This window comes from Mesoplodon densirostris, chromosome X (assembly GCF_025265405.1).
Source record: "Mesoplodon densirostris isolate mMesDen1 chromosome X, mMesDen1 primary haplotype, whole genome shotgun sequence".
NCBI classification, from domain to species: Eukaryota; Metazoa; Chordata; class Mammalia; order Artiodactyla; family Ziphiidae; genus Mesoplodon; species Mesoplodon densirostris.
Window position 1 is genome coordinate 49,853,490 of NC_082681.1, and position 17,812 is coordinate 49,871,301.

Consider the following 17,812-nt stretch of genomic DNA (forward strand, 5'->3'; position numbering starts at 1 on the left):
CCCACCCCCAACATCTTTCGTTGCCTTTGGCTGAAGATTGTTTTTAAGGTGGTGGCATGGGCCATCTCAAGGAGTTATTCAGTTTCCCTGGGTACCTCCCATGTGTACAAGACATATATATATTAACAAACATTTGTTTTTCTCTTGTTAATGTCTTTTATTACAGGGGGTCTCAGCCAAGAACTCTGAAGGGTAAAGGGAAAATTATTTTTACTCTCCTACCATTTTGGCAATCATGAAGGGCTCCACTGGGGCACCTCACTTGCTCTGGAGTCTACAGATGGGATCCTGAAAAACTGGCAGAAGCTGGCTAAGGGTAAGAATTCTTACCAAAGTCAGCTCTCCTGGATCTCTGTCTGTAGTGTCCAGTCAAGAGGGGAAGGTTAAAATCTTACAGTGTCTCTTCATTTCCAAATTCCAATTGGCAGAAGAAAAACATTTGTAAGATTTAATTCTTTGAATTGTGACTGGTGAATTTGGTTTTAGGTACCCATTGGCTATTGATCCTTTTCCTCCCAGGGACAGCTATCACTTTCCTGTTTGTCTTGTATGTTCTGAGAACTTGGCTTGGCTTTCTGCCTGCCCAGAGCACATAGGTTGTCATTTCTTGTGTGTGCAGGTGGCTCGAACATCAGGATGTAGGCCCCAAGAATATAGTCAACCAGAAATGTGGGTTGCACCCCATTTGTAGCTAGTGTCCTACTGACTGTTGCCTACTCTTAGGGGGGCATATTGATAATTACTTTGAGTGTAAATGGATTAAATGCTCCAGCTAAAAGACACAGACTGGCTGAATGGATAAAAAAATGAGACTCGTGGGCTTCCCTGGTGGCGCAGTGGTTGAGAGTCCGCCTGCCGATGTGGGGGACATGGGTTCATGCCCTGGTCTGGGAAGATCCCACATGCCGCAGAGCAGCTATGCCCGTGAGCCATGGCCGCTGAGCCTGTGCGTCTGGAGCCTGTGCTCCACAATGGGAGAGGCCACAACAGTGAGAGGCCCGCGTACCACAAAAAAAAGAAAAAAAATGAGACTCATATATATGTTGTCTACAAGAGACCCACTTCAGACCTAGGGACACATGCAGACTGAAGGTGAAGGGATGGAAAAAATATATACCATGCAAATGGAAATCAAAATAACGCTGGAGTACCAATACTCATATCAGATAAAATAGACTTTAAAATAAAGACTGTTACAAGAGATAAGGAAGGACACTATGTAATCAAGGGATCGATCCAAGAAGAAGACATAACAATTGTAAATATTTATTCACCCAACATAGGAGCACCTTGATACATAAGGCAAATGCTAACAGCCATAAAAGAAGAAATCGACCATAACACAATAGTAGTGGGGGACTTTAACACCCCACTTACACCAATGGACAGATCATCCAGACAGAAAATCAATAAGGAAACACAAGCTTTCAATGACACAGTAGACCAGATAAATTTAATTGATATTTATAGGACATTCCACCCACAAGCAGCAGAATACCTTTTCTTCTCAAGTGCACATGGAACATTCTCCAGGATAGATCACATCTTGGGTCACAGAACAAGCCTCGGAAAATTTAAGAAAATTGAAATCATGTCAAGCATCTTTTCTGACCACAATGCTATGAGAATAGAAATCAATTACAGGAAAAAATATATAAAAAACACAAACACATGGAGGCTAAACAATATGCTACTAAATAAGAGATCACTGAAGAAATCAAAGAGGAAATTTTAAAAATACATAGAAACAAATGACAAAGAAAAAGAAGGAAAATTTAAACAATAATTATCCTAGGCCTTTGATAATAGGCAAATATGCACCAAAACTCATTGTTAGAGAAAATTTACATCTTTTCTCAGTGCCTTTGAGATGTAGACTTTCAACTCTGTCTTCTCTAGGACCTGAGAGCATCTCTTTTAAATGCAAACTTCAAGGAGGTGATTCTTGTCAGAAGTTAAAGAAATAAAAAAGGAGCTACTTGGAAACTAGACAAATGAAAAAATCTTAAAAGTCTTCTCTACAAATAGTGGCAAAAAGCTTTAGCCATCTGAGCAGATAACCTTAACTTTTCCATCTGCCAGAAACAATTTGAATCCAAGTGTTCTATTATAAATTAGTGAGTTTTAAACTATTGTACCTACATCATTGCTAAATTTTAAAATGCAAGCTATATCTTTATTTGTCTGTATGTCTATGTGTATGTTAGAGATGTGTGATACTTCTCTACCTCCAAATGGTAAAAGATTTGTAAAAGATCTCTATTTGATTGGCTTAAAGAAAAATAGGGCTTCCCTGGTGGCTCAGTGGTTGAGAGTCCGCCTGCCGATGCAGGGGATATGGGTTCGTGCCCCGGTCTGGGAAGATCCCACATGCCGCGTAGCGGCTAGGCCCGTGAGCCATGGCCGCTGAGCCTGCACATCCGGAGCCTGTGCTCTGCAACAGGAGAGGCCACAACAGTGAGAGGCCCACGTACCGCAAAAAAAAAAAAAAAAAAAAAAAAAAAGAGAGAAAAAGAAGTGCTTATATAAATTAAGTATTGCTAAACACTAAGAAATAAAATAGAAAGTAACACAAATGTTTTTCAAGTTCACATGATGTGAGATAATCTAAAGTAAATAAAAACTAGTTTGTTTGTTGGATTAATTAAGACAGACATATCTTCAGAGTTATCAACATTAAATATAATGCAGATAAAACTTTTGTTCTACCTAGATGTACTAGTCATAAGTTCATGTTATGTCTTACAATATTTGCCAGCAAGAAAAATAACAAGATTATGGCTAGCTGCTTAATGTCTTGTTAAAATTTCATGAGTGATCTCAACATAATTGTTAAGAGCAAGTGAATTAAGTAAATGTACATAAGATAAAAGTGTATAAAAGAACTTTCAAACAGTAATTATTTTTTTAAAAATATTTAATTTATTTTTGGCTGTGTCGGGTCTCAGTTGTGGTTCATGGGATCTTTCATTGTGGCGCACAGGCTGTTCATTGCAGCATGTGAGCTTCTCTCTAGTTGTGGTGTGTTGACCCCAGAGCATGTGGGCTCAGTAGTTGGGTTGCGCAGACTCTCTAGTTGTGGTGCATGGGCTCCAGAGTGCGTGGGCTCTGTAGTTGTGGAGTAATTATGTTTTGTAATGTCTCCTTAAAAATAGTTTCCCAAATTACTAACTTTTAGTAATTTCCAACCTTATAATTTAGCTGAGTTAAATTATAGATATTCTTGTAATATCTAGATCATTTCAAAATAATACACTGAAACATTAATTGCTAAACATACATCTAGGTTTACCTACTTTTGTCCCCTTATTAAAAAGGAACAAAAGATATTTGGTCTTGTTAGCAAAAATGGCTTGTGCCACATTGAAAGTTTGTACTATGAGGAAGCACATGCTTTTAAAAATTATCAGGTGTATTCATAAATTTGCCAATCTACAAACTGTTGGTATGGAACAGAGAGTTCACAATTGCTTACTTCCTAGTTTTCACTATAGTTTATGGTTTGTAAGCATTAAGAATTCTAATTAATACATATAATTAAAACTGCTAAAATTACTATGGGAAATTCTTTGATCTCTGTATGTAAGAAAAGTAGGATGTTTGGGGATAAGAAAAGGTGTGAGGTATGGAGATGCATTTTTGGTAAAGGAAAAGGTAATTTTGTCCTACAGTAGAATGACTTGTTTCAGAATGAGAAAGAGGAGAATACAGGACACACTAAATGGATATAGAAAGTAGAGGAGAGAGAAAGAGAAATTTACTTTGTATGGTCAAGCTGGCTAAAATTGAATGAATTTATTATAGAGGTTTAATTTTTTACTTTATTTTTTGGATGTATTTTTTTAACTTTTTATTTTATATTGGTGTGTAACTCATTAAAAATGTTGTGATAGTTTCAGGTGCACAGCAAAGCAACTCGGCCATACATATGCATGTATCCATTCTCCCCGAAACTCCCCTCCCATCCAGGCTGCCACATAACATTGAGCAGAGTTCCCTGTGCTATACAGTACACCCTTGTTGGTGATCCATTTTAGATAAAGCAGTGTGTACATGTCAATCCCAAACTCCCTAACTATCCCTTCCCTCCACCCTTCCCTCCTGGTAACCGTAAGTCTGTTCTCTAAGTCTTTGAACCTGTTTCTGTTTTGGAAATAAGTTCGTTTGTATCATTTCTTTTTAGATTCCCCATATAAGCGATATCATGCAATATTTCTCTTTCCTGTCTGACTTACTTCACTCGGTATGACAGTCTCTAGGTCCATCCACGTTGCTGCAAATGGCATTATTTCATTCTTTTTTTACGGCTGAGTAATATTCCATTGTATATATGTACCACAACTTCTCTATCCATTCCTGTGTCGATGGACATTTAGGTTGCTTCCATGTCTTGGCTATTGTAAACAGTGCTGCAATGAATATTGGGGTGCATGCATCCTTTTGGACCATGTTTTTCTCTGGATGAATACCCAGGGGTAGGATTGAAAGATCATATGGTAGCTCTATTTTTAGTTTTTAAGGACCCTCCATACTGTTCTCCATAGTGGCTGTACCAATTTACATTCCCACCAACAGTGTAGGAGGGTTCCCTTCTCTCCACACCCTCTCCAGCATTTATTGTTTGTAGACTTTTTGGTGATGGCCCTTCTGACTGGTGTGAGGTGATATCTCATCGTAGTTTTGATTTGCATTTCTCTAATAATTAGCGATGTTGAACATCTTTTCATGTGTTTGTTGGCAATCTGTATGTCTTCTTTGAAGAAATGTCTATTTAGGTGTTCTGCCCATTTTTGATTGGGTTGTTTGTTTTGATGATATTAAGCCGCATGAGCTATTTGTATATTTTGGAGACTAATCCCTTGTCAATCACATCATTTGCAAACATTTTCTCCCAATCTGTGGGTTGTCTTTTCCTTTTATTTATGGTTTCCTTTGCTGTGCAAAAGCCTTTGAGTTTAATTAGGTCCCATTTGTTTATTTTTCTTTTTATTTCCATTACTCTGGGAGACGGATTGAAAAAGATTGCTGCAATTTATATCAGTGTTCTGCCTATGTTTTCCTCTAGGAGTTTTATAGTGTCCAGTCTCATATTTAAGTCTTTAATCCATTTTGACCTCACTTTTGTGTATGGTGATAAAGAATGATATAATTTTATTTTTTTTACATGTAGCTGTTCAGTTTTCCCAGCAACATTTGCTGAAGAGGCTGTCTTTCCACCATCGTATAGTCTTGCCTCCGTTGTCATAGATTAATTGACCATAGGTGCATGGGTTTATTTCTGGGCTTTCTATCCTGTTCCATTGATCTATATTTCTATTTTCGTGCCAGTACCATACTGTTTTGATGACTATAACTCTGTAGTATAGTCTGAAGTCAGGGAGCCTGATTCCTCCAGCTCCATTTTTCTTTCTCAAGATTGCTTTGGCTATTCAGGGTCTTTTGTGTCTCCATACAAATTTTAAGATTTTTTATTCTAGTTCTGTGAAAAAATGCCATTGGTAATTTGATAGGGATTGCGTTGAATCCATAGATTGCCTTGGGTAGTGTAGTCATTTTGACACTATTGATTCTTCAAATCCAGGAACATGGTGTATCCTTCCATCTGTTTGTCTCTTCTTCGATTTTTCCATCAGCATTTTATAGTTTTTGGAGTACAGGTCTTTTGTCTCCTCAGGTAGGTTTATTCCTAGGTATTTTATTCTTTTTGATATGATGGTAAATGGGACTGTTTCTTGAATTTCACTTTCTGATCTTTCATTGTTAGTGTATAGAAATGCCACAGTTTTCTGTGTATTCATTTTGTAGCCTGCAACTTTACCAGATTCATTGATGAGCTCTAGTAGTTTTCTGGTAGCATCTTTAGGATTTTCTCTATATAGTATCATCTGCAAACTGTGACAGTTTTACTTCTTCTTTTCCAATTTGGATTCCTTTTATTTCTTTTTCTTCTCTGATTGCCATAGCTAGGACTTCCAAAAACTGTGTTGAATAAAAGTTGTGAGAGTGGACATCCTTGTCTTGTTCCTGATCACAGTGGAAATGCTTTCAGCTTTTCACTATCGAGTATGATGTTAACTGTAGGTTTGTTATATAAGGCCTTTATTGTGTTGAGCTATGTTCCCTCTGTGCCAACTTTTTGGAGAGTTTTTATCATAAATGGGTGCTGAATTTTGTCAAAAGCTTTTTCTGCATCTATTTAAATGATCATGTGGTTTTTATTCTTCAATTTGTCGATATGGTGTATCACATTGATTGATTTGTTGATACTGAAAAATCCATGCATCCCTGTGATAAATCCCACTTGATCATGGTGTATGAACCTTTTAATGTATTGTTGGATTCGAATTGCTAGTATTGTGTTGAGGATTTTTGCATCTATGTTCATCAGTGATATTGGCCAGTAATTTTCTTTTTTATGGTATCTCTGTCTGGTTTTGGTATCAGGGTTATGGTGACCTCATTTGAATGAGTTTGGCAGTGTTCCTTCCTCTGCAATTTTCTGGAACAGTTTGAGAAGGATAGGTGTTAGCTCTTCTCTAAATGTTTGATAGAATTCGCCTGTGAAGCCATGTGGTCCTGGGCTTTTGTTTGTTGGAATTTTTTTTTTTTTCTTTTTGCGGTATGCGGGCCTCTCACTGTTGTAGCCTCTCCCGTTGCGGAGCACAGGCTCCGGATGCGCAGGCCCAGCAGCCATGGCTCACGGGCCCAGCCGCTCCGCGGCATATGGGATCCTCCCAGACCGGGGCACGAACCCGTATCCCCTGCATCGGCAGGCGGACTCTCAACCACTGCGCCACCAGGGAGGCCCCTGTTGGAATTTTTTTTTTTTTTTCTTTTTGCGGTATGTGGGCCTCTCACTGTTGTGGCCTCTCCCGTTGCGGAGCACAGGCTCCGGATGCGCAGGCCCAGCGGCCATGGCTCACGGGCCCAGCCGCTCCGCGGCATATGGGATCCTCCCAGACCGGGGCACGAACCCGTATCCCCTGCATCGGCAGGCGGACTCTCAACCACTGCGCCACCAGGGAGGCCCTGTTGGAATATTTTTTATCACAGTCTCAATTTCAGTGCTTGTGATTGGTCTGTTCATATTTTCTATTTGTTCCTGGTTTAGTCTTGGGAGACTGTACCTTACTAAGAATTTGTGCATTTCTTCCAGGTTGTCCATTTTATTGGCATAGAGTTGCTTATAGTAATCTCTCATGATCCTTCATATTTCTGTGGTGTCAGTTGTAACTTCTCCTTTTTCATTTCTAATTTTATTGATTTGAGTCCTCTCCCTTTTTTTCTTGATGAGTCTGGCTAAAGGTTTATCAATTTTTTAATCTTTTCAAAGAACCAGCTTTTAGTTTCATTGACCTTTGCTGTTGTCTTCTTTGTCTCTATTTCATTTATTTCTGATCTGATCTTTATGATTTCTTTCCTTCTACTAACTTTAGGTTTTGTTTGTTCTTCTTTCTCTAGTTGCTTTAGGTGTAAGGTTAGGTTGTTTTCTGAGATTTTTCTTGTTTCCTGAGGTAAGATTGTATTGCTATAAACTTTCCTCTTAGAACGGCCTTTGCTGAATCCCATAGGTTTTGGACCATTGTGTTTTCATTTTCATTTGTCTCTAGGTATTTTTTTATTTTCTCTTTGATTTCTTCAGTGAACCATTGCTTGTTTAGTAGCATATTGTTTAGCCTCCACGTGTTGTGTTTTCTATAGTTTTTTTCTTGTAGTTTATTTCTAATGTCATAGCACTGTGGCTGGAAAATATGCTTGATATATTTTCAATTTTCTTAAATATACCAGTGCTTGCTTTGTGGCCCAGCATGTCATCAGTCCTGGAGAATGTTCCACGTGCCCTTGAGAAGAATGTGTATTCTGCTGCTTTGGGATGAAATGCTCTATAAATATCAATTAAGTCCATCTGGTCTAATGTGTCATTTAAGACCTGTATTTCCTTATTGATTTTCTGTCTGGATGATCTGTCCATTGATGAAAGTGGGGTATTAAAGTCTCCCACTTTTATTGTGTTACTGTTGATTTCTCCCTTTATTGCTGTTAATATTCTCCTTAAATATTGAGGTGCTCCTATGTTGGATGCATATATATTTACAATTGTTATATTTTCTTCTTGGATTGATCTCTTGATCATTATGTAGTGGCCTTCTTTGTCTCTTATAACAGTCTTTATTTTAAAGTCTACTTTTTTCTGATATGAGTATTGCCACTCCAGCTTTCTTTTGATTTCATTTTGCATGGCATATCTTCTTCCATCCTGTCACTTTCAGTCTGTATGTGTCCCTAGGTCTGAGGTGGGTCTCTTGTAGACAGCATACATATGGGTCTTGTTTTTGTATCCGTTAAACCAGTCTGTGTCTTTTGGTTGGTGCATTTAATCCATTTACATTTAAGGTAATTATTGATATGTGTGTTCCTATTGCCATTTTCTTAATTGTTTTGGGTTTGTTTTTGTAGGTCTTTTTTCTTCCCTTCCTCTTTTGCTCTCTTCTCTTGTGATTTGATGACCATCTTTAGTGTTGTGTTTGGGTTACTTTTTCTTTTTTGTTTGTGTATCTATTGTAGTTTTTGCGTTTGCTGTTTGCATGAGGTTTTGATATAGCTGTCTATATGTGTACAGGGTTGTTTTAAGTTGCTAGTCTCTTTCCCATATAGAGGAGTTCCTTTAGCATTTGTTGCAAAGCTGGTCTGGTGGTGCTGAATTCTCTTTGCTTGTCTGTAAAGCTTGTGGTTTCTCCAGTAAATCTGAATTAGAGCCTTTCTGGGTAGAGTATCTTGGCTATGGGTTCTTCCCTTTCATCGCTTTAAACATATTGTGCCATTCCCTTCTGGCTTGCAGAGTTTCTGCTGAGAAATCATCTGATAACCTTATGGGCATTCCCTTGTATGTTATTTGTCATTTTTCCCTTGTTGCTTTTAGTATTGTTTCTTTGTCTTTAATTTTTGTCAGTTTGATCACTATGTGTCTTGGCATGTTCCTCCTTGGGGTTTTCCTGCCTGGAACTCTTCACTTCCTGGACTTGGTTGACTGTTTCCTTTCACATGTTAGGGAATTTTTCAGCTATTATCTCTTCTAATATTTTCTTGGGTCCTTTCTCTCTCCTCCTTCTGTGACCCCTGTAATGCGCATGTTGGTGTGTTTAACGTTGTCCCAGAGGTCTCTTAGGCTGTCCTCATTTCTTTTTTCTTTATTCTATTCCATGGCAGTGATTTCCACCATTCTGTCTTCCAGGTTACTTATCCGTTCTTCTGCCTCAGTTATTCTGTTATTAATTCCTTCTAGTGTATTTTTAATTTCAGTTATTGTACTGTTCATCTCTGTTTGTTCTTTAGTTGTTCTAGGTCTTTTTCAAACATTTCTTGCATCTTCTCCATCCTTGCCTCCATTCTTTTTCCAAGATCCTGGATCACCTTCACTTTCATTATTCTGAATTCTTTTTCTGGAAGGTTTCCTATCTCCACTTCATTTAGTTCTTTTTCTGCGGTTTTATCTTGTTCCTTCATCTGGGACATATTCCTCACCTTTTCATTTTGTCTAACTTTCTGTGGTGTGGTTTTCATTCTGCAGGATTGTATTACTTCTTGCTTCTTCTGTCTGCCCTCTGGTGGATGAGGCTATCTAAGAGGCTTGTGCAAGCTTCCTGATGAGTGGAACTAGTGGTGGGTAGGCAGGGCATGCTCAGTAAGACTTTAATCGACTTGTCTGCTGATGGGAGGGGTGTGTTCCCTCCATGTTGGTGTTTGGCCTGAGGCGACTGCGCACTGGAGCCTGCAAGCTGTTTGGTGGGGCTGATGCGGGCCTCTGGCAGGGTTCACACCAAAGAGTACTTCCCAGAACTGGTGCTGCCAGTGTCCTTGTCCCCATGGTGAGCCAAAGCAACCCCCCACCTCTGCAGGAGACCCTCCAACACTAGCAGGTAGGTTTGGTTCAGTCTCCTGTGGGGTCACTGCTCCTTTCCCCTGGGTCCTGGTGTGCATAAGACATTGTATGTGCCCTCCAAGAGTGGAGTCTCTTGTTTCCCCTAGTCCTGTAGAAGTCCTGTGATCACATCCTGCTGGCCTTCAAAGTCTGGTTCTCTGGGGTTTCATCCTCCTGTTGTCGAGGCCCCCCAGGTTTGGAAGCCTGACACGTGGCTCAGAACCTTCACTCCAGTGGGAGAGCTTCTGTCATATAATGGTTCTCCAGTTTGTGAGTCGCCCACCCAGCAATTATGGGATTTGATTTTATCATGATTGTGCCCCTCCTACCATCTCATTGTGGGTTCTCCTTTGTCTTTGGATGTGGGGTATCTTTATTTCTGGGTTCCAGCGTCTTCCTCTCAATGGTTATTCAGAAGATAGTTGTGATTCTGGTGCTCTGGCAAGAAGGGGTGAGCACACATCCTTCTACTCCCCCATCTTGAGCCAATCTTCCATAAATGTTTAAATAATAAGCTTTAATATCAATAGTATATTTATGTTAAAATAAAACTTAATTTTCTTTCATCTGCTATGAAGACAGGGTTTCTTTGACTGTAGGTCTGCTCTTGATAAGAGATTGGGAAAGGTTTCTCTGTACCTTTTAAATAATCTGCCTAGAAAGGTGATTGTTTTTCTCTTTCCAAAATAATTTCCTGTGCTTCATGTTGTGTTTATCATGTCTTTAATTACATAAGAAAACTGTCTTCTCAGTATTAAAATAGCTAAGTTTTGCTCACAACTATGTAACCTGCTGTATTTGCTTTTAAATTCTTTTATTGTCACTTTGGTTAAATAGATAATTAAGTATTGTTCCATAATGATCTGTGATCCCATTTAGTCAAATGTCCCTTTCTCTTAAACTATCTATAACCCCATGTTATTTTGGGGATCTCAAGAAGAGACAAAAAGAGCAAAAATCATTAGAAAACCTTGGTGTCTACTATTCAACGATAAGTACTCTTAAGAGGTGAGTGTGTATTTGTTTTCAGAAATTTTGTTATGCAAATATAACCTGCATTTTTAAGATGAGCAATGAGATGATACCCTACATACGGTTTTGTAAACTGCTTTTTTTCGACAAACATCATATTATGGAGGTCAAGTCAAGCCAATCAGTATAAGCCCACATAATAATAAAATGGCCTTAAGCACTAATGGTCAATTTAGGTATGATAATAATAAGAATGGTTAATATTATTACTGACTTCCTCTGGCCCTACAGTGTTGTAAATGCTAAACCTATATTTGGTCATTTAATTCCCACCACGTCCTGTGAGGAGAAGCTATTGTTTCTGAACTGTAACCATCGGGGAACTGAGACACAGTGATGGCAGTGCTAGCCTGTCACAAGATTAAGATATGAACCAATTCTGGGTGGCAGCTGAGCCCCACATCTATCTAGTGTACACTAGTGCTTCTCATCTGATAAGACCCTCAACCTTACTGTTCATCAGGGCACAACGAAATAAAACTAACGTCCTATGTTTTTTTCTCAGTTAGCTGGGCAAAAGTTTAAACAACAGATCTTAATCAGTGTGGTTTGGAATTTGGAGACCTGTGTCCTGTTATATTGTGGAAGGGGCTCCTCCAACATTCTGTCTCCCTTCCTGTGCCTCAGGGATGTTCCCCTACTAAAGTGGAAAACTTTCCTGTGCTTGGAGCAGAAAATGTTTATGTTTCTCCAGGCTTTTTAATATTTTGTATAATTGCAAGGGCAATAGGAATTTGTTACAGTTAAAAATAGATAACATACAAAGGGAAATAAAATAATAATACCTCAAAGCCCACCATCTGAAGAAAAGCCCTTCTAGGCGCTTAGCACCGAGCCGACTGAGAGGAAGATGTGTTGGGTGCAGCTCTCGCCGCTTCGGTCACCGCCCCTGGAAACCCCTTTTGTAAAGCCTATACAGTTCAGACCCCCGAGAGTGTGTCTCCAACTGCTGCTACAGAGGTTTATTCAAAAGCTTTAGCTGTTTGCCATGGACCACTGGACCTCTATGACTTTCTGATCAAAGCTCGTGAGCTAAAGGACGATGAACATCAAAGAAGAGTTGTACAGTGTTTGCAGGAATTACATGAGGACCTTAAAGGATACAGTATAGAGGCAGAAGACCTTTTTTTTTCCTAAGGTACAGGGAAAACAACGGTGATGGACGTGTTTTATGCTTATGTGGAAATGAAGAGGAAAAAACGGGTTCATTTTCATGGTTTCATGCTAGATGTTCACAAAAGAATACGCTGCCTTAAACAGAGTTTGCCAAAAAGGAAACCAGGACTCATGGCTAAATCATATGATCCAACAGCTCCTATAGCTGAAGAAATCAGTGAAGAAGCATGTCTCTTATGTTTTGATGAATTTCAGGTCACTGACATTGCTGATGCCATGATTCTGAAACAGCTTTTTGAAAATCTGTTCAAAAATGGGGTCATCGTTGTGGCAACATCCAACAGGCCACCAGATGTTCTCTATAAAAATGGACCCCAAAGAGCTAACTTTGTACCATTCATAGCTGTCCTGAAGGTCTCTGAGGCAATGAGAGAATGGAATGCATGTATGTGGGCAATGCTGTATTTCTTTCTGGAATACTGTAACATGGTCCAGCTAGATTCTGGGATAGATTATCGGAAAAGGGAACTTCCTGATGCAGGAGAACTCTACTATCTCACAAGTGAAGCTGATGTGGAGGCTGTCATGGATAAGTTGTTTGATGAGCTGGCTCAGAAACAAAGTGATTTAACTAGACCAAGAATTCTAAAAGTGCAAGGCAGAGAGCTGCGGCTGAATAAAGCCCGTGGAACCGTTGCCGCCTGCACATTTGAAGAGCTATGTGAGAGAGATCCCATCCAGGATACCACATTACCTTTAGTCATCATGCCTCCTTAGATTCCTCTTAGTTGTGACAATTTCTCAGACTTTCCTTCTTTTTGATGACCCTGACAGTTTTGAGGAATACTGGTCAGTTATTTTGTAGTCTGTCCCTCAAATGGGATTTGTCTGATGTTTTTCTCATGATTTGACTGGAATTGTAGGCTTTGGGAAGAAGACCACAGAGGTCAAGTGCTATTTTCATCAGATCATATCAAGGGCACATATGATCAATATGACTTAACACTGTTGATGTTAACCTTGATCACACTTGTCTGAGGTAGTGTTTGTCTCCACTATAAAGTTACTCTTTCCCCCCTCTTTCCATAGTGAACTCTTTGGAAGGAAGTTCTTGCTGAGTTTTTATGCTTATGTGGAAATGAAGAGGAAAAAACGGGTTCCACAATTATCTAACAAGGCTGTTAAAATACTTTCCCCTTTTCCAACTACATATTTGTTTGAGGCTAGATTTTCTTATATGACTCAACTAAAGCAACATATAACAATAGTCTGACTGTAGAAGCAGGTATGAGAATTCCACTATCTCCTACTACGCCAGACATTAAAGAGATTTGCCCAAAGTATAAAGCAATTCTACTCTTCTTACTATTTTCTTTTTTTTTTTTTTGCGGTACACGGGCCTCTCACTGCTGTGGCCTCTCCCACTGTGGAGCACAGGATCCGGACGTGCAGGCTCAGCAGCCATGACCCACGGGCCCAGCCACTCCACGGCATTTGGGATGCTCCAGGACTGGGGCATGAACCCATGTCCCCTGCATCGGCAGGTGGACTCCCAACCACTGCGCCACCAGGGAAGCCTCCTTACTATTTTCATTTTAGAAATATAATTATTTTCATAAAAATGTTATTTCTGTTCATTTTATGGGTTGAATATAATGGTTTTATCATTGTTATTTTAAATAAATTAATAAATATTTTATTAAAAAAGAAAAGAAAAGCCCCTATAATGTTTTCATCTGCATTATATTCCTCCAGAATTATTCTTATGCAGGTATTATATATTTATACATGTATGCATACATTTATATATTTACATACAAATCATAAAATCTCCTCTTACACTTAAATTTTATAACTTGTCTCACTGTAGTGGGTTGAATTGGGTGCCCCCCAGTATTTCCAAATCATAACACCCCCGTACCTTAGTTGGAAATAGGGTCTTTGCAGATATAATTAAGTTAAAGATCTCAAGAGATGATTGGATTTAGGATGGTCCCTAAACCCAATGACTAATGTCCTTATAAAAGAAAGGAGGCAGATTTCGCACACACAGGGAAGAAGGCCATGTGAAGACAGAGGCAGAGACAGGAGTTATGCTGCCACAAACGAAGGGAAGCCAGGAGCCACCAGAAGCTGGAAGAGGAAAGGAAGAATTCTCCTCTGGAAGCTTCAGAGGAAGCTTGGCCCTGCCGACACCTTGATTTCAGATTTCTGGTCTCTAAAACTATGGGATAATGCATTTCTGTTGTTCTAAGCCACGACGTTCCTGTTAATTAGTAACAGCAGCCCTAGGAAACAAACACTCTCACTAACCATATACCCCAAATGTCATTGATTGTGAATAAACACCACTCTGTATCCTATTTTTTTGTGTGTGCCTGTGGGGATAGTAATGATAAAAATATATGCGAAAAATAAATATGGCTAAATTTTTAAACTCCTAATGATTTTTACTGTATTGATTCATTTAATGCTCCAGGCACCCTTATGAGGTAGATACTGTTGCTCAACCCCATTTTGTAGATGAAAAACTGAGGGACGGAGAGAACTTGGCCTAGGACTACACAGTTAGAGAACAGGACAGCTTGGGTTTGTACCTCACGCTCCAGAGCCTGGGAAACTGTCAAAGATTTGTTGTTAAGTAACAGAAGAAGTCTGCATAGCATGTATAATTTAGGAGGTCATTAAGGCAATTTTCATGTATTAACTATTTATACAAATAGCTGGACCTAGTGACCTTGGTGAGAGCACGTTCACTGCAGGATTCAATAGTGCAGTGAGATAAGAGGTTAGTGGGAAGTGAAGAATGTTAACTGGGAATGCAGAAAATGCTTTCTGGAATGTTGATTTTGAAGGACAGGGGAGAAAGGGAGAGAGAAACAGAGACAGACAGACAGACACACACACACACAGAGAGAAACAGAGACAGACACAGAGAGAGAGAAGGCCTGTGACTGAATGGGGAAAGGGGGTCCAAAGAGGGATTTTTTAACATCTTCAGTTCCTTGAAAGTATAAAAGTTAATATTGCAGGAGTCATGTCATCTCAGATTTAACCTTTGAAAGAAATTTCCCATATTTCCCTCTTATTTCCACTTTAGAGTTAATGGGATGCCTCCAATGAACAGTATGGGTTTTTGAGCTCAATATATATTGAGCTATGAGTGATAGGAAGAATGGATAATTGTGAGTCAAAGAAATGGTAGTAATTTATGGATTTTTGCCTCTCAGGAAGGGAGCACATGACTTAAATCCTGGTGTGACATGATCTGAGGACCCCTGCACAGTTGACTTGGAAACAAGTCTAGACTTTTCCCATAAACGTATTAACAGGCGGAGCAGTCCAGGAGCAGCAGTTAGACAAACACCGCAACTCGCTGCCCTGGTGCCATCTCTCACTGAGCTCACCAGGTGAATCAAAGGCAAGCCTGTCTTCCCAGCATGGGGACTGGGTTAGGGTCTGCTCAGAGGCACGATGTTGGGCAGCTCTTAGGAGCTTCTGAGTCTCGCATGAAACTAGAGATCCTTCTGTCCTAAAAACTTTGAATTCAAGGCGTACCATAGAGAGATTTGCTTCCTTCATAAAGGTATCTATATTCTCATTAGGAGAAAGAATGAGAAACACCTTTCCATAATGCCTGCCTTAGCCCTAAGGCTCAGCCAGCCCCTGCTACTGAGTCTTGACTTTTAAAGAGCCCTTGAAGTCCCACAATGTACCATATACTTTGGACAGGTTTTCTCAGTTTCTCCTTGGGATGGCTGTGTGACAAAAGGATCCTGAGTCCCATTTCACAGACAACAAAGCAGAGGCTCATAGAACTGACAGCACCTCTTCAGATAAGTGGCAGGATTCAAATGAAGTTACATCCCTTGCCCTAAGAAGAGGACACAGAGCAGCCTCCCTTTGAGAAAATGGGCTTCCAAGGCTTGAGAAGTGAGCATCTTACAGTCCCCTGATATTGTGGCCCCATGGGTGCTCACCCAAAAATCCCTCTTGACGATGAAGATGATAGTGCACATATGTGTGCACATACATTCTTCACGTTATAAACATTCATTACATTCAATTTTATAGAAGAACAAAGTAGATTTTAAAATTGAATTGACAGTGTGTGTATGTGTGTGTGTGTTTCTATATGTCCTATGGCTTGTACACTCCACAATCTTTATCTTCATATCAGACCAGAGCTTGATTCCTATCTCAGATTTAGATATGGCAGAAAAATGGTAGATACAGAGAAATTGCCACCAGCAAGTGAACAATTCCGGAAAACACTGGCTAAAACCATTAACCCAGAGCCCAAAGTTCTTCCTCACTCTCCTTTGCCAAGCTCCCTGGTCGGAGCCTCAGAGCTACAATCCTGGATCTGGCCAGCAGGTGGCTTCCACCTCCATTTTTCTTTTACAAAGAAAATGAGCGTATGACGCCAAGAATAAGAAGATCTTGGAATGTTTTGTTTACTAAGACACTAATTATGTTTGTGAAACTTATATGTATTACTAGAGCAGTCCCATCTGCTGTTGACCCGAAAAGAACATCGAGTTCATTGAGGTATCTCCTTCCCTCCTAAGTGTAGGTTGAAGTGTCCACACTGCAGATGGGGTGACCCTCCCAGAGAGTAGGGTGTTCACCCTCCAGCCCCACCCAGCCCGTAGAGTCTGTCCAGAACTTTTCCCACTCCGTGTCTGTCATACCCTGTCCATGACACTGGACACAGCCGCCAAGACCCCGCTCTGGAGCCCCATTCTCTCTTCCACCTCCCACCAGTCCTGCAAAGCCCTTCAACAGCCAACCATTGCCAACACGCTACTGCCACCTGCTATTTCGTCTTCGTATTCAAGACCCGGAGTATATGATTTACCCTCTGATTTTACACCTAACAGGTTTTTCAGACAAAATTAGAATCATTCTATACATAGGTTCATGGGCTGGGTTTTGAGGAAGAGGATGGTATTTTTTTGCTCTTTGAATGAACGTCTTTGTAGAGAAGTTTGACCATCGAGGTAACATGGTGCCACCTCGTGACTGTGGACTGAACTGCAGCATGAACATCGCTGAGCCAGAAGGTGGGAGAGAAAGGCCTAAATCCAGAGAGCTTTCTGGAAGTCTGCGTGGAAAAGGGGCACACTCCAGCTACAGGGATACTGAGGTATCTAGACAGAAAGTGCAGCTTCTTTCTATGCTGAGTGTAAAGCTCTATGTGATTTCAACAGAAAGCCATTTTTACTTTTATGTTTTAACAGAAAGATTTTGTTTCTTTGAGACCTCTGGATAAAGAGGTATACATCTATATAAGCAAATCTGGATCCCTGTCATTTATGATCATTGTAACCCACCTTGGCACTTATTGTGACCATATTTCCATGTAAATGAATTTCTGTGATAACATTTTAAGTTACTTCACAATAAAATTTCACTTATTGTTTTATATTGACCTGTTGTTGCATCATATAGATGTTCCAGAATTCACTGTTCCAGTACCAGTGATGTAAATATAGTTCCTTTATCATGTTTTCTATTATAAACTATAATGTGCTTAACATTCTTGTTCATATACATGCAGGTATCTTAGTAAGCATTTTTATAAGTTCCTGAAGTGTTCTTTCAAAACAATGAAAAAACTATTTTATTTGAACAAACTCTTACTATTTTATATTTCTAACAATACTATATGAAAATTCCTGTTTCTGCACACTTTAGAAATAATGTGAACCGCTGCTAATCTGATAGGCAACAAATCCTCTC

The 17,812-nt window shown here is 39.7% G+C and overlaps 1 pseudogene; it reads left to right on the top strand.

Annotated features, from left to right (window-relative positions):
• Positions 1-12,844, top strand: part of LOC132481572 (AFG1-like ATPase) — a 33,687-nt pseudogene extending 20,843 nt beyond the window's left edge.
• The last annotated feature ends 4,968 nt before the right edge of the window (positions 12,845-17,812 follow it).